Genomic DNA, 26,386 nt, shown 5'->3' with positions numbered 1-26,386 from the left:
GCTGTGGTTTGAAAACACTGCACATCTGTGGTATCAAATGTGTGCAAATTAGAGAATGATATGACATTATGAGTCACTTACAAGCAAATGTAAACTTCATTTTTTGTGCAGTATTTGATGTCATGTTATTATGTAGCATAAACTACAATCACCTACTCCCTACTTAGATAGCAATCCAAACAGGGATTTGTAATCCCTTTGGAACCATTTTCACACAGCCATATAGTCAGAAACTCTAACCAGGAATGTAAGTTACAAACTGTTATGTGCCCTGAAGCATCCTTATGGCCATTCTCTGTAGGTGGCCTGGTCACCATAGTCATTACTTTTGAGTAAATAAAAGGTATGGAGGGGGTTGTATTTTAGAGTTCTTTTGATAGAAGAGGTATTTTCCTTGCAGCAAATTGGAATAATGGATTTTTTTTTTCAGCTTTACTTTTGTTATGTATCTGTGGCTTTGTTTTGAAGTTGGTACCAGATCAACCAGAGGCAGCATCTTATCATCTAAGACCTAGAAGCGGGGATGTAGCATAGTCCATCAGGGTGTCCTCCAACATTATGAAAGGGGGTTGTTCCCTGTGACAGGCTGGCTGTGTTTTTCTTTCTCTGAATGCCTCAAGAGAGTGTCAGCCAGATTTTTCTTCTTCTATTTCATAATCTTGCTCCAACTTTCACCTTTTTATATAAGTTCTTTTAAAATCTATATGTTCTGCTCTTTCTTTTCAGCATTGATTGTATTTTGCTTTAGACAAATACTTCTACAAAGCTTTCATCAGAAGACTCAGCATTACTTATAAGCACTGTTAATCAAGCCTGACAAAATAATTATGCAGAAGCTATTGTCATCTTTACTTTTCATAATAAATTACAAATACATTAATACAGGACTCAATCGAGGTTGTACAGGGAGTTAATGGTAGCAGTTGGAAGAGTAAATGAGCAACTCTGACACCTACATTCCTGCTGAAATCGCATGCCCTGAAAACAGTGGGACTGCCTCAGACCCCTTCTGCACTACCAACATTCCTCTTATATGACTGAAGTGTTTTTAGGCTATGAAAATGAAAGAAGAAAAATAATGTAAATCAGTGTCTGATTCTACATTGTTTTCCCCTCTGAGGCTAAAAGACTTTTTCTTTTTTCTTGTTTTAATTTTTTCTTACAGTAGATATTGGCAGGCTGAAAGCCGAAATAAAATAGGAAAAAATAACAAGCATATTTTGAGTGATTACTCAACTGGGGTCCTTTGTGACAGGAAATGCAGCTGCGTGACTAATGGGCCTGACTTTCTCTTGGCTTCCTTCCCCCTTCAAAGATCTTGTTTACTGCCCCAGCCAATTTTTTTTTTTTTTTTAATTGCTAGAAGCTAGCAATTTTCCAGGAAAAAAAAAATCTTTGCAAGAGGCAAAGGCAGTAAATCTTATAAAGATCAAGGTCTGCAGAGCTCTCCCCCATCCACTCCTTTTAGCCTTCCAGGCTCTTGAGTCACGTCATCTTTCCCTGCTCCGCTCCCAACATGTGTCCAGCAGATCTTTCTGCTTTGGTGAGGGGAAGGAATATGTGAATCACATTTACAGCATCTAACCCTGGAATTCATAAGGGAAGGACTAATTCCATTAAGGAAACCAGGGGCCTACTAAGCCTCTTGCATTGTGTCTTTTTAAATTATTTTTCCTTTCTCTCTCTCTTTTTCACACAGCAGCAGTTGTGTGCCCATACTCCATAATGCCATGGCAGCTAAGTGTGAGCTACTGAGATTTGAAACTCCTATGAGTAAGGAGCCATGTTGTTTAAATGTTGTTTGCATTTGGCCTGCTCTGTAAGTTTGCTTTGTTAAGCTTCCCAGGTAACTGCAGATAGGCCAGGACCTGAACCTCTCCTGAAATGGAAGGGAAGAGGAACCATGCAGCCAAGCTTTGTGGCAGGCCCTTGCCCCTATAATTCAGTTAATGAAACCCTGAGTTCCTTCTCAGTAAGTGGGGGTGTTAAGTAAATGGTTGGATCTTGTCCAAGCATTATATGGATGGGCTTGTCCTCCTTTGGAAGGTGTAAACAGGAGATGCTTACCCTGAAGGATAGAGGTACTGAGCTCTGTGGAGGACACACTGGGGTATCAGAAGGTCTGAGCTGTGAAGGGCCCCCAGAACTATGTGCTTGATAAAGCAAACCTGATATCTACTGGTCTGCAGGTGAGCACTGGTGCAGGATCCTGTGAGCTGCCACCAGCAATGCCAGCACCAGCTGTGCCACAGAGGAACAGGTAGAACTCAAGTGGTGGGTTTTTCTACCTTCAGGGAGTCAGAAATTCAGCCAAACAGGTAGAAAATAGACTAAAAAATCATAAGCCAAGAGAACTGGGAGCCAGTCTTCAGCCTTCTCAAGAGCCTCAGCTCTTTGAAAAGCTGGGGCATCAAGTAATTGAAAAAGAGTTTGAGGGTTGCTCCACAATCTACAATGCTGGCATGGTTCCCTGTGCCCTGCAGCAGAGGCTAAAAAAGGAGGTGAATATATTCATTACCATAAACTGCACAGAGGAACCATCAGAATGGGCATGCTAAAAAAAGAGATGAAACATTTGCTTATGAATAGACCTAAAAGAATTGAATACATGTGTACAGAGGGATCATTTTCCACTACCTACAAGAGGAAAAATCTCTGGGGAAGTGGCTAGTGCCAAATATTTTCTTATGTTTCATGTGTCAGCAGGGTCTGGCAGAAGCCCTTTAAAAACAGAGCATGCATTTTGTGCAAATTGAGAATTACAATTTCTGGTGATTTGGACTGCTTCACCAAACTTGAGACGTTTCTCCAAAAATACAGCAGATGTTTGATGATGTACCAAGTTTTCAGCATTTACACAGATCAGATGATGTTAAGATCAGCAGAAAAAAACCCAAAACTGAAAAACACAGTAAAGGCTTCAGAGCTATCCTGAAAAAAAAAAATAGGCTGGGCTAGACAGAAAAAAAAATGTTAATTTCTTATAGCAGCTATGAAATGCTAGGAAGAGACATTATCATAGCAAGGTATACAGCAAGGTTAAAGAGGAGGTGGACTGGGTGCAGAAGTGGTGGGCACAAGGACTGACTGGAATGGGAGCTGTGTGTAACCTGGCTGTGTGACCTGCCAGCCCCAGGGCACTGCTATAAAAAAACAGGCAGTAGACTTTGCCTACAAAGCTAAACAATTCCAGAGACTGAAGGAGGCCATTAAAGAAGATGAGACCCTGAGGTGTCTTAACACTCACTACACATGAGACAGAGTTGTCCCCAGATGACAAGTGGCCTAATCCTCTTGCAGCTATATAATAAAACTTGAAGGTCAGTAATTTCTGTGCAATGACTACTGACAAGAACGGAGTGTCAGTGCATTCAGACAGAGAGGACAGATTTGGCATTTGTACATGAATGCAAAAAGTTTCCTGTTTTTTTTTTTTGTTTTTAATGAGAAGCCTGTGTTAGAAAACTGACCATAATCCACTTACTACAATTGCCAAAATGGCCTGGCAAAGCCCCCTGTTCTCCTGAACACACGGATTTTTTTTTCAGTTATGAATTTATGATTTGCAGATTGGGAGGGATTTGGCAGGTTCAAACTTAATCCCTAGAGCATTTAATGAAAAAACAATGATACAAAGTCCAGAGTTAGATTTTGTATGTGATGATTTGCTTAAAATATTTGCTTATGATGGGGATAAGACCAAGTGGAAAGTATATAAGAATACTCTCAGCCTTGCTGCTGACTTCAGGTGAAGTGTGAATGGTGTATCTTGGCTAGGAAAAATGAAATGATGTCTCTTGATTGCTGTATCTGCTTTCCTGAGGTAAGGTTACTATAAGGGAGTACAACTAAACTGGTTTCAGGGTATATCAAGTTTATTATTACTACAAATCCTGTATCTGCTAAGGTAAACAAGGTCTGAACATGTAGCAGGAGTAAGTGTGAGATGTCATCAGTGAAACACAGATTTAGATCTACTCTAGTTCCATTATTTCTAATCAATGAGTTGGTAGGAAATAGTGCCAGAACAAATCGGTAACTACTCACAAGTGTGGAATTTAGGTCTGTTATATCAATATGAAATGCATGAAGAAAGTAAGTCAATTCCTGACATTTTGTATTACAAAAAAAAAAAAAAAAAAAAAAAAAAAAAATTAATTCTTTCAATTCCCCGCCATCTTCAAGTATCATCAAAGTCAGAGGTCTTGAAGAAGAATAAAGAAACAGAGTCCTGCCACCACAAAAATTGTGGCTGTGATGTTCCAGTTTCAGAGACAGGTAACGCTGCCTTGGCCTTGGGATTCATTTAGCACAGATTATGTGATGTTTCTTTTAAATATTTGCAACTGTGGATTAGCACAGCTTCTCTGAATTTTGTCTTGGAAAACTCAGTGACTTTAGGACCCCTGGTATGAACAACTGCCCTTTCCAGTCTGAGAATCTGAGTCTGAGGTGCTGCAAAGTTCTCATTTTATTATGAACAACTGGATGGCACCAGTTGCATAATAAAGCAAATTGTTAACAAGCAGCCTAAGCAGTGGGTGTACATTGAAGACAACTTAATTTCAGCCCAGAGATGGCTGTATTTGAGCCACAAGGAAGTAAGCCATTTATAAATAAACTTCTCAAGCACTTTGGGATGGAAACACTATGCAGAATCAGTTTAATTCACTCCACTTATGTGACAAACTCCCATCTCATGTTCTTCAAAATGTCTTCACTCTGTGCTGGAACAGCAGACTGCTGCATTCAAAAAAGCCAACAGAATAGAAAACTTCTGATGGAAATTACTCCTGTGTGTGTAGCCTGCTCATGCTCAAGAAATGTCCATGCTCCATTTCTCTCTGTCCAGTTAACAAGTGGCTATCAGTAATCTGGTGGCATTCATATGGGTTTGAATTCTGGGTGTACTTTACCCATTAGTAGTGTGTTCCAGGCATTGTGTTGTGATTTGGTTTCCTATTTTGTTGAGCCCTGTAAAAAGGACTAAAAGGAGTGCATTACCTACTAGTTAAATAATGGGATCTGCAGCCCTGGGCTGCCATTGGATCAGGCAATATTACTGAAACCAGATGTCAGATGAGGTCTCAATGAGGCATCTGCTGACTGTGTGGCAACTTCACCAAAAATCGAATGCCACTGTGCTACACAAAAACTGCACAGCCTCCTGGGCCTTTGTTTCTTCATTTGTAACATGCAGACAGAAGCACCCAGTCATCCACCGGAGTGTATTGAGAATTCATTGGCATATCTGAAGACTTTGAATATTCTTGGATGAACAGTGCAGTGTGAATAGAAACTGTGAGGTCCAAAAGCTCCTGCTGGCCATCACCCTCCCATGGAACCCATGGATACTGTGTCTTCCCTTTTTTTGTGACATCCCTCTGCTGCTGGTATTGTGCTCTCACAGTCCCAAGCTAAGTTTCCTCAAGGGATCTGATTTCACTTGGGCTTAAAATCTGAGTTTCCTTCCTGGAATGCACCTTTTAAGCACAGCAGATTCCAAATCTCCAGAAACTCCACACTCAAGTCTCCGCAAACTGCTTCCATCTGGCCTTCCTTATCTTCCTTAATACACTCACACAAGATAGGTGAGAACACTTTAATACATGCATGTTTTGCACACCCTGCAGTCCTGTGCATTTTGAAGGCCAGACAGAACATTCCCTGCCACAGCAAATGATTTTGCCTGGATGAGAAGCTTTGGTTGCTTTTGGAAAACCCCTGCAAATAGTTGCCCTTGTGATTGCAGTTTTACAAGAAAAAACAGAACTCCTGAGCTTTTGATAGTGAGGTCTAGTCCCAAGCCTGGATACAAATTTCTGCTCCAGGAACTGAGCTCTGCATCTTGGTGCCTTCTATAAGCCTTGTGAATACAACAACATCTTTGTTTCCCCTCCTGTAAAACTGGGATTATAGTATCCTTGTATCATAAAGAGGTTTAGAAAAGTTCATTTCTAGAAGATATTACAACTGTTAAGTATCAGTTGTTTTGATCTTTTTCTTCTACAAAGAAGTTCTGTGATTCTTCCATCCTCTGTTGTTAAAAAAAAGCTCTTCTCTTGCAGTCTTTGTATTACTTAATTAAATTGTACACAGTAGTTTCATGAGCTAATCTCCCATGGCTTTCTGCAGTTAACAGAATAGAGGAAGATGGGCATTTAGACAGCAAGTAACAATTTTGTGAGTAAAAGTGAGGGAATTGCTGACAAAAGGTTCCCACATAAATCTCTCCCCATCTATGCTCTTGAAGCAGCTCCCCCTGAGATGGCTCCTCTTTCACCCTGTGTCTAGGACAGTATAACTCACATTCAAAAAGCATCACCAGGTGCTACAAGTGCACCCACACAAATGTCAGGTGCTCAAGCACATTCCCTGTGGCTCTTAAATGTCCCCCTCTGCCACCAATCAACTTGGTGACAACATTGTGAATGGAACAGAGGAAGAAAGACAATAATATCAGTATCAGCAGGTAATGCAAATTATTAGTAAGCATTTGCATTAAGGTGGCATGTATCAGGTCTGGTGGGTGTTTTTCCATAAGAATCTCAATGCTAGAGCATCTCCTGTGCAAGGCAGAGGCCTTGAGGCAGGAGGTGGGGGATATTCCTTGGGAAGCAGGGACTCAGGATAAGGGAGATGCACATCAGTGCTCTGTATCCAGGAGGGCTGTGGGCAGCCCCACTGGCTGCTGTACCCAGAACTGGGGGGTGAGCTTGGGTGGAGGCACAGGCTTGTCACATCAGCTCAGTCCTTCATCTGTCCCCTCAAAAGTCATGCTTGGCCAACACATTAAAGCTGCTTGGAGACACAGCAGTTCCCTTCAATACACGTCCTCATGTGTAGCTAATGGAAGCTGGATTATTGCAGTGCTTTGGAAAAGAAGGAAAATATAAACGGCCAGGTCGGATAAAATATTAAGGCACTGTCAGCTTGATGCAGGCAGAGCTGCTGCATCTGGAAATTCACAGGGCAGAAGCTTGGTGCTGGAGTGTTTGTGTTGCCATCAGCAGGGCAGCAGCTTGCCTGCACGTACTCAGACTCCCAGGAGGCCAGGGCTCAGGGCTCCTCGAGGAGGTCAGTTTTTATATAGTAAAGCAAACATTTTAGTTAATCAAGGATTTTTTTTCCTTTTCTTTTCTTTTCTGAGGCTCTTGGCACCTAGCCCTGTTACTTGCAATCTGTAATTTGTACTGTGGCTTCCTTTTCCCTGCTGCCTTCTCACTCACTCCAACTTTCCCACACACTTATTTCCTAACTCTGCATCTTACAGAGGTCTTCATTTATTTCAGACCCAAATTTATCTTAATCCTACACAAAACTGCTGCTAAGTCACCATTTATTCTTGTAAGTTACCGTCATCAGAAATTCATAACCTTACAAAAAGTTTACGAAAAAAACCCCTAACCAGTTATTTTCTGTGTTATACAGGTAATTATGAAGTGACTTTATTCATACCTGCTTATAGAAATTGACTATGGATCACGTTGGACCTTCTTTTTGGATATACTGATGTCTGAGTCTCACAATTGGGGGTTTAATTACATTCTTTTAAAGGATCTGTGTATGGCCATGGTAGGAGTAAGCTGCAAGCTACTTTCACTGTTCACAAAGTGAAGAAGTCTGCTACCAAACGTCTTCCACAATAAGGATAAAACAAAATCACGTTTTGGCAGATTTGCCCTCCCACTTCCATGCTGCTGAGAAAAAAAAGGAGGAGTGAATTGCATTTTTCCTGGCTAGCACACCTTCACACAGTCCATAGCACTTCCTCAGTATAATCAGTGTAGAGGAACTGATGAAGGCAACATGCAAATAAACATCATAGAATCATAGAATCATAGAATCATAGAATTGGCTGGGTTGGAAGGGACCTCAGAGATCATCAAGTCCAACCCTTGACCCACCGCTGCAGTTCCCAGCCCATGGCACTGAGTGCCACATCCAGTCTCTTTTTAAATATCTCCAGGGATGGAGAGTCCACCACTTCACTGGGCAGCCTCAACGAAACACTGGACTAACTCAACACTGGGCATCTCAACTAAAAACATAGCAAAATGACAGTAAAAATATACAGCTAACTAATTCTTATTTCTCCATGTGTTGGAGACTGACTTGTTCAAGCGCTGATAATAAAGGTGTAGGAACACAGGTGGGAACTTGGTCACCAGGTTCTGCCCCATTAATTCACCTTTAAATGGTCTTTTCTGAAAAGCTGCACAGAACCCAAAGTGTTCCTTCTGTCCACAAAAAGTCTAGGAGCTGCAAAACACTACCATCCTGTAACAAAATCACAGCTCCACCACACAGGTAGATCCATCTGATCTCATCTCATTTAAGGTAAATAGTTCTTCTCTTCCTTCCCTGTGTTTTTTTCCCAAGCCTCTTTTCTACAGAGCTCCTCTGTCTCTGAATGCAGCCCAATTTGGCAAGGCAGCACTTTCCAAGGCATGAAGCAAGCTGCAAAAATCTAACAAAGGCTGACACACATTCCTTTTTTTCCACTGTTCCTCATAGCCACTTCCATGCAGGCACAGAAGGGTTTCAGAGAACGACAGTGAGACGGGGGCTAAAGGCACCAGAAGGCATTGAGCAAGCAGGTAGTGGATGGCAAAGTGGATGGCAGAGGCAAAGTGGCAGATCACAGCCAGGCCCAAGAGACAGGACAGGATGGGATGCTGTTCTTTGGTGGCTCCCACCAAGAAGTCTCTCTGACTGAACAGAGCCACATTCTAGGCAGGGGATTCTGCCGATACGCACTGCACATAGAATCACAGAATCATCAATGGTGGGAAAGGCCCTTGCTATGTGAGGCAGTCAGCCCACAACATCTCATTAATTTCAGAATTCACCATCGAAGAAAACACAGCTCTTTATAAGGTGGGACATGTTTTAAAAGAACAGTTGGTGCAGATTCAACTGGTATAAAGCTGCATAGCTCTATTTAAATACCAGGGGGTGTTGCTGATTTATACCAGCTGAGAAGCTGGCTAATACTCTTTTGGAGCCACCACCTCTCTGAATTGTAATTGCCAGCTGAAATGCTGGGAAATGCAAGAAGAAATGAAAAATGGAGCACATTTATGTGAAAAAACTTTGATGCAAAACAAATGTCTGCTCCCTGCACAAAAGCTGAAATAATACAGCCGTTATTGGAACCCTGCTACAGTAAAACAAGCTGGATGAGTCAACCAGCAGTGCATCTAATCTCCACTGGCTGCCTTTCTGGTCCCCAAGCTCCCCATCTATTTTTATCTCTTCTTTTTTTAATATACTTTTTGATTTACAAGCAATAAATCTACAGATCTCGGGTCCCCTGTGTATACTCCTGCCAGCAGGCCACTCAGCATTTAGGATGTTCCCCAGAATGTTCTGGCTATCAGACCACAGAACATGGAAGCTGAGATTCAGATTCAGGAAACTCTGTGGCCCAGAGAGCACAGCAGAGGTGACTGAGGCATGGCAAGGGCAGAAAACTGAAGGCAAGCAGACACCACGTAGGAGCAGTGTGGTTAACTGGAGGTGGCTGGAGGGTTAGCATGGAAGCTGGGCAGCAGTGTGCTCCTGGGGTGCAGCACTGCCTGATGAAGCGGGGCAAGGGCTGCATTTGCAAGGCTGTGGGATGGCAGTGGCCCAGCCATGCCAGTCTTTTGTGGGAGCACAGCCAAACATGCTCGACTGAGGGATATGCATCAGTGCAGATGCCTGAGAAACTCTAGGGTGGGCTTGCTTCCAAACTTGCAGAACACACAGACTGGGCCAGTGGCCTACCCAAGGTCTATGATGCAGTGCAGGGCACACACAGAGAGAGTAACATGTGCTGTGTTCAGTGACTAACAGAAAAGCCAACACTAAAATGTCACTGACACGCAGAGTCTGCTGTTGTGCCCATACCTAAGCAATACATTTCCCTTTTTCCTGGGTGGGGAGAATTTTAGTTAAGCTAAAAGCATCTGTCCCACCTTAGGATGTATGTTACCCATTACAGGGTGTAATATTTGGGAGCTGAGAAAAAGACAATCCTGATTTCAGAATCATAGGGCAGGAGATGGGCACTGCTTTCATGATGCAAAGTTTCACTGTAGCCTTTTAGGGTGTGTGGTAGAGAAAAATGAGGGTGAAATTTCTTGAGAAAAGTGTGGGTGAAAATTTGAGATCACAATGCTCCTGCTTCACTTTTTTATCTGGTAACCAAATTAAGAACTTAGCAATAGAGCCACTATGTTTCTAGTATTCCTCTGTTCTCTTTAATTGTTTGATTATAAATACACACAACTAGTCACTTCGAGCTCATACACACTGGGAAACATCTGTTAATTGATATTAAGATAGCCAGAGTGTTATAATGGACAGAAACTACTGGGATATGATGCTAATCCACAACCTTCCCTTTTATTCCAAAAGTACGTGCTTCAGGGAGCAAGGGAGAAGAATATATGAATTTAATTTCAGACATTCACTTTTTAGGTGCCCCTAAGGGACATACCCATTTTCTATATAAGGTTTGGTCTGTTTGCTATTAAGCTCTCTTCTTTGCATATTTCCGGACAGATTAAAAATAGCAAAATCAGCTTATTCTTGGACTTCTGGAGATAAACAAAGCCATTGCTTCCAGGGGCTTTAAAGCACTGATCAGACTTATAGATCTTGAAGGCAGAATTTGTCCATGAATTTTTATGCTGGATAAACAAAACACATTTTGAAAGATAAGAGGAAAAGGTAGGATCACATTTCTAGAACCGGAGATCTTTAAAAGCAACTAAATTTTGCAGGCTTAATTTTAAAATAAAACTAAATGCTGATGAAAAGTTAACCTGAATAATCTTTATACCGAAAGCTCAAGACCAGTGCAAACCTCTCCCACCACTTTCACAACCAGTGGATCAATTCCAGAGCTGAGAGGCTTGCTGAGCTCCCATTACAGTTTTCTTACTCTTTTTCTGTTGGGATTACCATCATCAATCCATTTAATCCAAAATATAAAGCTGGTTTTTGTGATGCAGCCATTCATTCTCAAGGACCTTGACAGAAACAACTCATTTATAATAGTTCCTAAATTGCTATCAGATGGGAATCATTCCCATGCATTCCTAAACAGCATGATTTGGACACATGATACTGATCTGTACCTGATCATTTCTTCCTTGCTGTTCAGGTCTCCACTCATTTGTAAACATTACCTGGAACAGGGGCCATTTTCCAAAGGAGTGCCTGACCACTATGTTGTGAATTTAGGTCTCCTGACAATGTTTTTGTTGTTTTCAGTTATCTTTTGTAGACTCCTTAGAAGTCAGTGGACCCTGACAGATCCATGGACAATGGGATGAAAATTACAGATGTAGTGGTGTTAACATTAGTTATTCACAATCCCTTGTGCCAAAAACAGAACCGGCGTTTAACCAACTATAACAAAAATTATTTGCTAGCTTTCCTAAAGTCCAGAAGACCTTTAGGACCACATTCAGCTCTGCAGTGGAAATAACTCCCAGTGGTGCCCTGGGAATTATGCTAATTTCTCCTGGGTTTTAATTTTACCAGGAGGCTGGATTAAAGACACAGAGCAGCACTGAACTCTCAATCTTGAAAATCCAATCATGGCATTCATGATAAGTATACTTCATAAATATACTAATTCTGGTTGTGTTTGAGATTCCTTATCAGAAAATAAAATAACCTAATATCTGATTTCTCCCTTACAACCAAATTTTAATGCACTTTTTGTGCTTTTTACATTGAGCACACAAGTAAAAGTCATTGAAAAAGGATATGAATCCACAACAAGCCATGGCTGAATCAGCCTCTGATTACAATTCTCCATCTCCTTCCTTATATCTGCAAGGCATCTGGCCTTGCCATAAATTGGTCCAGGGGACTGTGAAAATTATTTTTTATGTAGCATTAATTTCCAGCCAGTTTAGCTCCTTGAACTATGCAATTCCATGCTTAAAGAAACAGCTCTTTGTGTTTGAATGGATATGGAACTGTGCTACAACTACAGCTATGTGTGGGCAATGTTTGTTAACACTTATAAGGATGATTTACCAAAAGCTGCTTTCATCTTCAGTTCTTTAAAGATTTAATTTCCAAATCAGAACTTCCAGACTGGTAGACAGAGCAAGTCATTGGAAAATTCAGAGGATAATTTTCGAGTTTCAGGTAAGGGGTTAACTGATGATGTGACAGTCTGGCAGAGGAAATTGCATGGAGATTCTGGCAAATTTGGGGGATTAGAAACATGGACTGGGCATCAGTAGATTCAGAAGGGAGTGTGGTCTGGGTACCTGCTTGATAGAGCACAAGGACTGGGAGGGATAATGAGCATACTGCAAGTTGGACCAGGGTACATGACTAGCAGAGCTGACAGCCCAATACTGTAGGAGTGAGACTGTTTAGGTCTGAGATGAACCAGTGGAATTACATCATGGATGATGCATAGAGCTTGTCCACACAATGCTGGCTTTTCAGTTAGGCCTTGTAGGCCCTCGCTCTTAGAGTGCATTGTCCTAACAAAAATGTAGGATATTGATACCGATGATTCAGGAGGGAGAGAAGATGGTACTGCCACAATATCCAGGTAAAGAAGCAGAGACATTTCCTTTTGAGTAGAAAGCTGCATAGAAAATTCACAGGGCCGTTAGCAGGATGGAGGAAAAATGTACTGTTAAGCAAGATACCAATGATGTGTCCTACACCACAAGGATGCACTTTACTCCTCAGCTGTGCAAAACAGTGTAACAGCATGGGAAAGCTGTTGGGAGGGGAGGAGATGATGGCAGGAGGATTCTTTTCTACCATGCTTGATTCCTAGGGCTGTATCAGGAGCAGCAGTCAATGCCATAATCCTCATGGACACAAGCAGCCTTGACAATCTTACCTGACAGTTCTGGGCAATTGCCAATCATATGAAGTTTAACAAGGAGAAGTGCTGGAGCTTGCATCTGGGATGTGGTAACCCTGGATATTCACACACCCTGGGGAGTGAGAGCAGCCCTATGGAAAGGGATCTGGGGGCTCTGGTTGATGGCAAGGTAAACATGAGCCAACAGTGTGCTCTGGCAGCCAGGGGGCCGACTGAGTCCTGGGGTGCATCAAGCAGGGTATTGCCAGCGGGTCAAGGGAGGGGATTGTCCCACCTTGCACTGGTGCAGCCCCATCCTGAGTACTGTGTGCAGGTCTGAGTGCTCCTCCAAAAAGGACATGGAGCTACTGGAGGAGGGCTACAAGGTTGGTGAAGAGAAAACTGTATGAGGATTGGCTAAAGGCATTTGGTCTGTTCAGCCTGGAGACTGAGGGAAGACCTCAGGGCAGCTCACTGCTTCCTCACTAGGGAAGGAGGAGGAGCAGGTGCTGACCTCTCTGGTGACTGATGATAGGACCTGAGGGAATGTTAGGAAGATGTGCTGAGGGAAGTTTATGTTAGATACAAGGAAAAAGTTTTTCACCCAGAGGGCAGTTGAGCAGTGGAACAAGGTCCCCAGGGCAGTGGTCACAGCACCAAGCCTGCCTGAGTTCAAGAAGCATTTGGAGGATGCTCTCAGGCACATGGTGTGATTCTTGGGGTGCCCTACACAGTGAAAGGACTTGAACTTCATGATCTTGATAGGTTCCTTCCTACTTGGCAGATGTTATTATTCTATGACAACAGGACTGTTCAGCAAGTCTGTTTATAAGAATTGCTGTAGCAAAAGTAGGCACTTATTTTGGTGGAGAAGAATAGGAACAAGTTCTGTTGCTCTAACAATATAGACACTACTCCTGAGGACCTAATAAATGTTCCATTGTGTAACAAGTCATAAACAGACATTACAAATTAATATGGACTTCTGTAGAAGATGGACAAAATGTGGTGAGGTTTTTTTTAAGATATTCTTCAAAATGAAAGTGTTCTCAATACTCTTGGGCTCTCAGCAACATTAAGGACATGGGTTTCTTTCTGGCATCACAGCCTCTGAAGACTCAACTCTCTGAGCTCCAGAATGTTCTCCTGCACATTTCCAGGACATTCATTGGAAAAAAAAAATCCCAGACAACAGAATAACCTGGTGTCCATCAGGCAAGATTTCACAATTACAGTACCAGGCACAGAGAACGCTGCTTGCCTGGCCCACAGCCACACCACAGGCAGTAAACTTTCTAGGTCTCACAAACTAATTAGCTGCAGGTCAGGTATGTGACTGAGAGAACTTCAGGGAGGGTGGAGGGTGAAGCAGGAAGTGGTGCTGATGATTCAACCAAGGGTCATCTTAAAAGCATTTAAGTTGTTCCTTCAGAAATAAGTTTTGGACATGAAAGTAAAGTGATCTTACTTCTAAAAGTACAAAAAAGAAAACCTTTCTGGTAGAAAAAGGAAACTGGGAAGAGCACTTTATAGAGGAAGAAGAGAAAGAAGCAACTGATGAATTTTCATAAATTCTATGACAACAGTTTAGAATATCTACCAGCAGGATGGGACAGGTGACAAGAAGGCAAAACCACTTCTGGTTGCTATTACCAGATCTCAAGACAGTCTCTCCCTCTAGTAAGAAACCAGATCTGCAAGAGAAATAATTTTGAAATTTCAGCACAGCTTTCTGCACACAGAAAGATAGCACAGGGGTGACTTTAATCAATGTCTGCACATGCAGTCAGAGGAATGAAAAGGACTCATTGCTGGGTTTTGTATTAGGTACCACAAACCTTTGGTACTATACTCCTAGGGCTACACAGTGCCCACTTTGTGCCATTCTGTACTGTGGCTGAAGTTTAACACCCTTCCCCCAAAGCCATAAAATTACAAGCTAAGTTTCACAGCAGCCACCAGCAATCTCAGTCTGTCCCATCCCAACACTGCATCTGACTCCTCAGAAAGGCTGCTGCCAAATTATAGTAATACAATTGCAAAAAGCACTCTTTTATTCTCCATTTCTTGACCTCTTCAAATCACAGCTTTCTGGCAATTCCCTTGGTCAAGTATAAGCCATCATACTTAAGACAGAGTTAGCAGAGAAGAGCCTGTGCTCTATGTTGCACAGGTTACTTGATTCAGCAGTGGGTCTTTTGGATTATGTGACTCTACAATCAATAGATGCAAAAAATGTCCAAGTGAACAAGCTACTATCTGGATAGTGCTCTTTAGCTTCCAGCTTCAGCTTTTAGTTGCCTTTGCCTCAGCTCTGTTTGCTATGTGACACAGAGCTGTAATAACCGGTGGAAGCAAAACCAGAAGCACCATGGCAGAGCTGTGAACTCCAGAGGATCAGGTATTTCGTTTCATTTAATTTCATTTCACCTCTAGGTCTTTCAGATAAGTCAGTATAAGCATGAGGATCTCCTATTAAAGTTTGCATTGAATGTCAGAAAAAACCTTTTCACTAGGAGAGCAGTGCATTACTGGAACAGGTTTTCCAGAGAGGTTGTGCAAACTCCATCCTTGAATGTTTTGGTTAGGCAAAGGCACAGCTGACCTGTTAAGTACTGGTAACGGTTCTGCTTTGAGCAGGATGTTGGACCTCCAAAGGCTCCTTCTAACCAACATTTCTATGATGATACATGTCCCTTGGATCCCAGAGCAGAGCTGACAAACCATGTTCTGGAAGGACCAAGGCTGGAATGGTTAAAATGGTTTATGTGGAGTAAACTGAGTGTCTGAGTGGAGACCTCCCACATCTAGGTTTAATGTTTCCTCTCTTGAAGGAAGACTGAATGGCAGAGACATTGTGAAACAGAGCTTGTGAGGTAGTAGTACTTATGGGATGGTGATACTGCTTAACTCCCTTATGCAACAAAAGCTTCAGCAAAGAAAAAGGTGTTAACCTCCTGCAGTGCTCTTGTGACACTTGTGTAGCAGTGGTGACAGCAGTAGTGCTAGCACGTGTTACTGGCATCCTGAGGCGCAGATCAGAAGGGCTGCCTTGCGGCTGAATTACAGGCTAGCATACACTTTAACTTTTTGTTTCCTGGTCTTATGACAATATTTAGCTGCTTCCCATGTGAAAGGGACCAGAAGAGACTGCATTCTTGCTACTACATAGAGAGAAATATCCCAGATTGGACTGGCTGCAGGATCATGCTGGAGTCATGCAAAAGCTCATACTTCAGTAGGGACACTTCTATTCAGGCTGACAGAACCAGTAGAAATATGCACAGAGCAGACAAAATCCTGTCCACAAAACTACCCTTTGCAGTTTTCTGGCACACTTCATTCATCCATAGGTCTTTGCTGGTTTGTTCCTGGCACACCCATTTCTGCCCCCAGTTCAGAGTCAGCTTGCACATTGCTCCAACACTCTCATCTCTGCCATTCCTTTCATATCTCTTTCAGCACACAAATGTCTAACAAAGATGACAGGACCTGAGAAATGCACATACAACTTGTTAGACATAGGGAGAGCCAGGGGAGTGCTGGCCCCAGGTAAGAACTCCTCCATTAGCAAATGCAAGAGAGATGTGAACATGTTTCTGAACATGCTCCCTAAAAAATGCCAGGAGATGGCTCAACTCAGAGTGACAAAGTTGAGCTCAGTCTAATGACCACAGCAAACATTTGGAGTTACCAACGTGCTATAGAAAATCTTATCCTTGAACACAGGCCTGACAGCAGCGTACATCAGTGTGACATGTACTGATAAGGACTTCCAAATGATTACAAGTAACATTTCAGAGATTATTTTCTCCTTTATTAGCTTGAATAAATACAGAACAGCTGAGAATGCTTTGGTGAGAGTCTGAATCTTAACATGAGACCTTACATAGGCACATAGAGAAATATTTAAAGAATGAGATAATTTTTGGAAAATGCTATGTTTTTAAAGGAGACTGTTTCTCAGAAACATTTTGCTGACACAGTCCTAGTACCAGGACTACTGATGCTTCCTGGGACTGTCATGAAGCATGAACCAACTTCATCATGCTCTAAGCTGGCAAGGATGTTTGATAATATTTAGGGCAGCAGACCTTATGCTCTGCTATACACAAACTCTTTATCTCCAACAACATATGTTTGATAACCATAAATACATTTATCTCTCTTTTGCCCATGGAGAAGTCTAAATATATTTTAAAAAATAATAACCACACAGAACAGCAGGATGTGTGCTCAAAAGGATTCTTCATGTCAACTCAGTGCAGAGTAAAAGCTTCTCACATCCTACAAATACAAATAAAGATCTTTATCTACTTCCTAATAATAACATAAGGATAAACTATGTCCATTCTTGCATGTATATGTGTAAGAAACTTTCTCTTGATACAGCTCCTATGCAAGGGACTAGCTTCAGCTACAGTCTTAGGAGCTCCTGTTCTGCTTCCTCCAAAATTGTCCATTTCATTTTAATGCCAGGCTGCCAAATCACATTAATTCCATAGTTGTATCCCTGTCAGAAGCTATTAGTTCCACACTCTTACTACAAATAATACATACATTCCACATTCCTTTCCTTAATATGCAAATCTTTCCAACCATGGTTCCCTTTGCTTTGGTGCCTCCCAACCCACCAGCACATGCAGGAGGGCTCGGATCCTTTAGGACATACTAAACATGCCCAATCTGTTCTTTGTGATCCATATATGATGCAGGAGAGATTTTGAGGTTCACTCCCAAGCTTCAAATTGATAAGAGTATTGTCCAGTTTCCTGACCCTGCACCAGGTGGTTTACAGTGGTCATTATGAATTTCCTTTCAAGGCTCCTAAGCAAGAATTGACTTTGTTTACAGTAAAAGCTCTTCTACTACTCAAAGCAGCATTATGCAACATTACAGAGGCTGAGATGAACTACCACATCACTGCCACCATCTCCTGTTGTCAGAATCTCCTCAGAACCTTACTGGGTTCATGGCTATGCCTTTCATTCAACCAGCAGCAACAGACAGAAATACTTGTTTTAGGAAGAGCATCTCCTTATTTTCACTTAAGTTGTCTGTCCCAACACGTCCAGCCTTCCTTTCCTCCAAATCTTTCACCTCAAAATCAGCAGCTGGAACCTACTTCACTGTCATCTGGACATTTTATCTGGTCCAAAATGCAGCAGAACAGATAAAGTGACATTGCACCCCAACAAAATTCAGGATGTTTCACTTGCTCCACCAAATTCTCCTATTCCATAAGAATGGGATACTCAAGACCTACACTCTGATTCATTGACACAACTGTAGTCACTGAGAGCAGGCAAAGTCATTGATAAAACTCTTAAGTTCTGGACATTACTTAAAGAACTATTTCAGCCCTGGGGAGTGAAGCCAGATTTTGCCATCTGGAGGGTGTAATGTACAACACGATTTTTCCTACAATTCTTCCTATACTCCCAACTGCAATGGTTGGTACCATCTCTCTTTGAGCAGGGCGATGGCTGAAGAACAGCTGGGGAGTTGGTATTACCAGCCAGACTTAATATTATTCCTAATTTGCTCCCATGCTATAGTGATGTGTGCATTACACATGGTTAGACTGCATGGCTGAATGCTCGTGGATGACTTTACAGCTGGCTCTGCTCCTTCAGCAATGGGAGCAGCTCTGGTGCAGTTCTCAAAGGCAGACTACAGCCGAATGGAAGGAGCTGTAACTCTCCAGCCTGACCTCTCTCCTGTCCCAACTACCAACCACGCCTCCCCCATGCCCCGACATTTTTTTCTGCTTTGTTTATGCTGGAGAAAACATCTGTGAGGTTATATGGCTAAGGTGAAAGATTTTGGCAAACGGTTATTTTTCATAGCTCAGCTTAAAGGGAAAATATGAAGACTGCCCCTCCTCCTCAGAGAAAGGGAAGGGTGGGGTTGAGAAATGAGATCCGACTGCAGCCAGGCCAAATAGCAGTCTGGCTGTCCCACTAGCCCCTTTAAAGGAAAAAAAAGAGCTGTTTTTTTCTCAAGAATGAACTATGCTGGAGAAGACGAAAGGTTTAACTGAAAGAAACTGGATCACTTTTTAGAGGAACTATTTAGATAATTGTATCAGGAAAAGCTTAAAGATGTTGGGATGTGTTTGATTGAGCCTAACAGTTCAAGAGAATGCATAAATCATGCTGCAGAGATAATTTAAAAAACAATAAAAATCTGTAATAGAGAACTACTAAGAGATGCACTCAATTACAATGCAGGTCTTTTTCAGTGTTTAACTTCTACGACTCCATATAGAACTGGGGCCCTGTAAGGGGAAAGAGGAAAAAAAGCTGGCTTGTTACCTTTGCTGATTAAGAAATTGACTTTCTCAAGCTTACTTTATAGGCCTACAAAGTACAGACTTTGTAGGGAACTGCAGATTTCCCTGACAGGCTGTAGTTTATTACTGACATTCTGCAGTGAAGCAGAGAAGCCAATGGCAGCACACACCACAAACAGCTGCCTTTCCCACATCAGCTCTGGAAGAAATGGAAGGAGAGTTTAAAGTTACTGCTGAGAAGTGAAGGACTCAAGGGATGACAAGGGGATTCCATATTTGCTTTAAGGACCTGCAAACGAGCAAGCACAACCTCATTCCTCCCTAAATTGCAGCCACCCTTAAACTAAATGCAAAACCCCTTGAGAAACACAGGGAAGTTTAGGATAGGAGGTGAGGAACAGCATGTTATTGTTTAACAGGAAATAATAACAAAAAAGTCAGGAATCACTAAGCAGCACTGTGCTGCAAAGATAAAAGAAAAGGTCCTCTTGGAACTGAAGTCCAGCTTGGTCCCCAGTCACACTCAGGACGTTCTCCTCTCTTACCATGAAGCGAGTCACGGCTTTCATGCAAGGAAGCTCAGCTACTGCCAGATACACCCCACTGGGATGTAGCTGCTACAGAAACCCCAGCTTAGAGATAAACACAACTATCTTAAAGCCCTGAGCTGAAAGAAGACACAGGGATTCATCTATGCTCTGTCAGCTGCCAGAGAGAGTACTGCTCCCCTGGGTAAAGGGGGGGGCATGCAGCCATGCAAGCACCCACTGCCTGTTCCACCCTCCTTTGCCTGTCTGCCCTCCACCCAGGTCTAGATAGGCTCCAAATTAATTTTACAACCAAGAACACTGCTAACACAATCAACTTTTGAAAGAAAAGCTCATCTTCAGGGAAGGCAAAAATTAGCTCCCTCCTCTCTATCACAGCTGTCCCCTCCTCCTCACCATGTGTTCCTGAAAGCTGGGGCTGTTCCAAGCTCTCAGTGCATTGGAAAGGGTATCCTTGGGCCAGCTGTGATCTGATCGGGGCACGTTGGCTGCCGGTGAATCAGACACCAACCGATCGGCCCAGGAACAATGCAGCCCCTTGTCTGGCTCCAAGAATTGCCATCACCTTAAGCCCCCCCTTCCCCTTCTTCCCCAGCCAGCCTTCAGGAGAGCAGAATGCCAGGAGGGCTTCTGTAACATGCCCTGAGTGATCCTTTCCTGCCAGCCCTTGCTAACTACAGCTATTTTCTGTTTTGAAGGACATGGTCCTTGTGTTGTGAGAGGCTTTACGTGGGGGCTGCTGCAGCCTCTCTGGAAGCAGACACACAGCAAGCCATGGGCTGATACTGAGATTTATGTGCAAGCTGCTACAGGGCAGCTCCAGCAGCAGAAGCTGGGACCACATTTCCACTGGAATCCAAAGTGCTGGAAACCTCCTGGGAAACTGCTTCTCATCAGCCTCACAGAGCACTCCATGCACTGCACAGATCAGTCCCAGGAACCAGATTTTATCTGGGCTCACAACTTTGCCGATGTTCTGTAGGCTTTGTATGTTTATGACATTAAGTAAGCATTATGGAAATTAGGCAATGGCACAGAGCCAGGGTTCTCTGTTTTTCCCAGCCCATCTCACAGCTAGCTAGGCTGTTGCAATTCCCAGGAGCAGATGCTGCAGGAAGGGGGTTAGCAGTGGGATAGGGCTCAGTCCTCTCCCAGGCAATATTCTGAGGGGGGACTGAGTGCTGTCTGGTGGGAGAAGAGGCCATGGCCAACACAGATTTGAGGCAGTTTACAAAACACTATGAGAAATTTAATCCTGGTGCATTGACGAAGTCTCAAAACTAACAGCTCTTTGCATTTCTATTAAAGCAACGTGCCAAAGCCCTAGTCAGGATTACCCACTGTGTTTGGCAGTACAGCCCCATCTTCAGGGTAAATATGTTCTGCCAATCATTTCCCATTGCAATTTTGATTAGACACAACATTTTCCTTGCTTCCTGCCCTAGACAGCTGCCATGTTGCACCACAGCTGCATTTCAGTAGTGAATACAGGATCCAAATACAGCAGTTCTAGCAAATTTCAGCAAAATATGGATCTCACATTGGGAACCCTCCAATTAAAAAAAAAACAAACCTGTACTGGTATAAGGCACTACTAGTTGTTGATAAAATCAAAACTGAAGATTTGCTCTCTGCTTTTGCTAGTCCAAATTACTTTGTAAGCTACAAATATTATGAAGACTATATAGGAACTACTTCTTCATTACCGAAAGAGTCTCTTAGCTCTTACGAGGACAGCAGCACCAGCTCATAAAAGAAATGGAGGAGAAAGTTAATTTTCCTAAGAATTATTGTTGCTTTGGATAGCTGTAATAAGTTTCTAATCACATCCAAACTGACTATGCAGCTGTGGTTCAAATATGTCTACACTCTTCCAGGCTACAGACTTTTGCTGTGGAATTTCCACATTTTGAGCTGAAACATCCCAGAAACTGGGCCTGATATTCCAGTGTACTCCAGTTGCGTGAGAAGTGAAATTTCCTTGGATAGAACAGAGTGTAAAACTTGTGACTTAAACAGTTAAAATGCACAGTAAAACACGTGTATAGATGAAATCTTTTATGAAATATGTAAGTCAGCAAGAACCATGTAGTGGACCATCACAACCATAAATACAGGGTACAGCAGCTGAGTATGAAACTGGCAAAAAATTAACAATTAACAGGAGTAAGTTTTACTAAAACTTCATCTCCATTCTACAAAGAGAACTATCAAGATTTTCTTGATGCATTGAACTCAATAAATTTGCTTTGAATAGTTGTATGTGTGTCACACAGAGAGAGAGAATTGGGCTGGAATGCTGTAAGGAAGTAAGCCAAGCTCTCAGCATCTGGAAAGCAGAAAGCAGTACTATATTTAGTGCACAATGACTTGCAATAATTTGTAAGGAGGGAAAAGAAAGGAACAAAAAAGAGCAAGAAACAAAGAACAAAACTTAAGTTGCCAGTGCTAGGTAATAAAATGAATTATAAGGAAAAAGGAACAATCAGGCTGCAAGAAGGATAAATGAAACCCTGGGGTATATGTTATTATAAGAGCTTCTGCAAGCAGAAATGCTGTATAGAATTAGCAGACATATTTATAAACATGCTACAGATAATGCATACTTCAGTATAAATACCACTTTAAAAAATTTCTGGCAACAGAACAGTTAGGGCACTGACCTCTGCTGCACATTCATTTCCTTTATGTGGCTGAAATGGCCTAAATATCTCCCTTAAGCAAGGTATGGAAAACTTTTTCCATAAGATAACTTCATCCGCAAGTTATATGAAGTACTCCATGGTATAACTGTACTTAGCTGTGAAGGTCTTACAAACTCTTTGCAAAGCATGTGTAGGTTACTGTGCATTTTCCTACACCTACTTGTAAACGTAGCGATCACCAAGTAAAATGGTGATGCAGTGCATCCAAAACTGAAATGGTGCAACACTTTCTAAACTCCTTATTGCCTTTATTTAAAAAAGGTATCAAACAATTAAGTTCCCCTTATGTTGCTCACACAGTTTTTGTTCTGCCCTTCACTTGATATAAACATTTCATCAGCCCTTCAGTGTCACTCTTGTTTCCAGGCAGTTTCTCAGACCCAAGATCTCAGGATCCCAGAGTCCCCACCTTCAGCACTTTGAAGAACATCTCAAATAACAAATGAAACGTAATTTTATTAAAGCTGAGGCACTGGTCTAAGGCACACTGATGCCATTTAAAGGATAGCTAAGATGGAAGTAAACAGTAATACTGACAAAACAGTAGAAAGACAGTCATATCCCTAAATGCTAAAATATTTTCTGGTGTTCAAACTGATCCAGCTTTCAGCTTCTAGACAGCAGGATGCAAGAGATTTTAAAAAGTGAGCAGACAGTGCTACCTCTGCACAGACACCAAGTCCCTAAACTTGTTGAAAGCAGAGATCTGGGCACTGTAAGTCAGGTCGTGCCAGGAGAGCCAAGGAAAGTACAGTCTGTTGCCTCTGAAGCACAAACCAGAGCAGCAGCCATTTTAAGAAGAACGCAGAACTCATGTAAGATTTGGCTTCTTTAGCTGCCAGTCTTTACTTTGCTGGTAATTACAAACAAGAGAAAAAAAAAAAAGAAAAAAAAGAAAAAAAAGAAAAAAAAAAAAAGCCTTTCTGAAACAGGCACAAAACTGAAACAGTAAAAAATTAGCAGCCATTTTCCATCTGGCTTCAAGAGGAGCTAGCATTTGCAGGGACCTATATATCCTCTTATCTGTAAACTCCAAGTTGTGGCTTTCTTTAAGTTAGCAATCTCATGTGCCTCATGTACAAGTAAAGGCTGCTTTTGAGATGCACTCTTGCTGGTTCTCTATGTATTAGACAGCTGTATTATTCCTATGTCCTACAGAGCTGTCCCTAATGGTGAAAGGAGAGATCTTTCTTGTATTAAATACATAGTTTCTAGGCTAGACTCTGCCAACTAACCTACCAACATTTGTGATATACATGTATTTGAATTGGAGCAAGACTGAATGTACACACAGACCTGCAGAGCTGTAACTGAGGTACCTATTTTGTAATGTGCTCACATGCTTTTCACCTGTAATACAATAAACATGTAATTTGAATCAGTAAACATTTTCTTCAATGCAGAACAAGAAGTGACAGCAGCATTTTATCTTTTTTTAGAGCCATACCTATCCAGCAACAGGATAGGTCATAGGTTCCCTTTGCTACCTTGGGAGCAGAGATGAAACAGAGCAACATACAGGATTCACAAAACAGGAGACAGAAATGGTAAAGATAACAGCTATGGACTTACCAAACCATGACAGAAACTGTAGCCATGCCTGTATACAAGGACAGGGTCAGAAACAGTCATGTAAATAATTTAAGGATTGGGGAAATAAGGACATTTAACTGGACATTTAACACAGAGCAGAGCTCTGTGGTGGGATCTGACTCATCCTACTGGGCAAGATTATAGGGCCTAAGACAAAAGAAGACACAGCTACTCTCAATAAAGGTGACATGGATCCTTTTCTTCCTCACACTCCGATCAAGCAGAGCACTCCCACGTGTTGCATTTTCAAGATAAAACAAATAATTTTGACGCATTATCAATGAAAGCTGCTAAAGAAAACTGCTATTGTGACCAAGTAGATTTTTATACATATCTTACATTCTTTGGGCTTTGAGGTCCCATTCTAATCAGAACTGTTGTCTGGAAACACCCTGCTGAAGTCAGCAGAAGAGGAGGATTTACTGTAATCACTACAGCACTAGGCAGTGAGCGATGCTCGTTCCTGAACTGTATCCTAAGAGATGTTAACAGCCTCAGCTGGGTGCTCTTTGTAGTTTTGGCAGAGGTCAGCTCTGTCTCTAAGCACAAATCAGAAAAGTAAATCTAGTCTAAACAATTCTCTGTACTGTTCCAGAAGCAATTAAAGACACTTTGCTTTGTGTATTTCCCCCAGGTGTGAGCAGACACTTCCCACAGACAGTATGCACAGCAAGAGCTCAAGAAGCATAAACTCTACAATTTGTAGAGGAACAGGCAAAAAAAACCCTGTTGCTTTGGGCATGTAAGACTGAACTGGCCGAAACACTGCAGGTTCAGCTTACCCCAACACTGACTATAACCTATACAGAGAGAAGAATGGAGTTAAGTATTTCCAGCTCAACTCCTTTAACTCCAGGCTTTTTATAAGCAAGGTTTTACCAACAGATTGGATTCCACTTTTAGATTTGGTATTATTTATCTAGAGATAAAAATGCAATGTTCTTCATCAACATGTCACTTAAATTCATGACAGTGACACTGGCATGCAAGATGCTAATCCATGAGCAGTACCTTAGGAAACCAGAACAGAAGAAAGTGCATACAAAGTGAACCCTCACTCATTTTAAAACAGTTGTCTTTGGCAAAGAGCATTTGGTTGTTTTCTTTTTTCTGATGCTCCAAAGAAGAAATAATAAATACAATTACTTATAAGTATTCTTATAATATTAGGTACTGGTTTTAGTAAGAGCCAGGACCAGCAGTCCTGAGAATTCAACTCATTGTCCCTGAACCTTCAGTGTATTAGCACTGGCATGTTGTTAATTTTTCAAACCAGAAATCTACCTTTGCAACTAGCACTCATGATAGAGGGGATGAAATGTGAGTAGCTTGGGGTGTCAAGATTTTTTACATTCATCTTTTAATACACCTGTGTTTTCCCTACATAGGTGTGGCACGAGCTGCATAAAGGAAACAAACTGATTTAGGGATAGTTTGATAAGACAAACATCCAAAACCCTAATGGCCCCTGGTGGCTCACATCACAATCATACAAATGTACAGTCAAAACTTACACAGCAACATGCACAGGCAGAGGAGTAGTAACACAGCAGAAACTTTCCACTGATGAAAATGGATCCTGAACTCGTGGCCTTAGTCTGTGGCTACAAACTTTAATCGCTGGTTTTATTAATGTGTCATCTTCTAACTGCAAAATAGTCCCAGAAACAAACTCCCAAAGCATCTATTTATTGTACTGGAAAATGGAAACAGGTGGAAAAGCAGGACTGGAGTGATCCTGCTTTGGCATAGCTGAGATGTCCTGCATGCTAGGAAGCACACACAGTATTGTTAAAGGATGCAAATGCACATGCTGGCATCAGACATGATTTTGCTGCAGCCTTGAAGATTTTTATGTCTTTCTGAGTTTCTGAGTAATGCTGAACACTGCTTTTCCCAGTCTGCCCTTGGACAAAAACTCTTTTCACTAGTTAGCACTTTTCCTCTTACTGAAAAGGTGTGGATGCATAAAGAAGGGCAGTATTTTTATCCTTGAAGAGATAAGAGGTTTTTTTATTGTACTGTGACTCTGCAGGATGCTAGCAACCCCAAAGTGTCCTGTTTCACGGAGGGGAACATCACAACTAGCAGCAGAAAACCAAAATACATTTATACATGTTGCACTGAACATTTTGCATGAATAATTTCTGCTTCTCAGAAAATACCCAAATAAAAATCTATCATAGTGGTTTTGCACTGGAGAAGCAAGGCACAAAGAAGCTTGGACTTGGTGAAGCTGTGGAGGAGGAGCCTCTGATTGCAGGTTACCTTCAGAAAGCTGGAGATAGCAACCTAGCATGCTTCTGAAAAGTAAAACAAAACTTTCTTTGTCTGGTAAAGACCAGACCTTCATCTTCAGGTGGGTTTTATTTACTATTAGATTACCTTTACATAGCATGGAAAACTG

At 41.9% G+C, this 26,386-nt stretch overlaps 1 protein-coding gene across 4 annotated transcripts in view; it reads right to left on the bottom strand.

Moving 5' to 3' along the window:
• RAD51B (RAD51 paralog B) overlaps positions 1 to 26,386 on the bottom strand; it is a 387,602-nt gene that overhangs the window by 23,495 nt on the left and 337,721 nt on the right. The window lies entirely within an intron of this gene.

Source organism: Heliangelus exortis, chromosome 5, assembly GCF_036169615.1.
Source record: "Heliangelus exortis chromosome 5, bHelExo1.hap1, whole genome shotgun sequence".
Classification (NCBI taxonomy): Eukaryota; Metazoa; Chordata; class Aves; order Apodiformes; family Trochilidae; genus Heliangelus; species Heliangelus exortis.
This window is presented reverse-complemented; position numbering and strand designations above follow the sequence as displayed.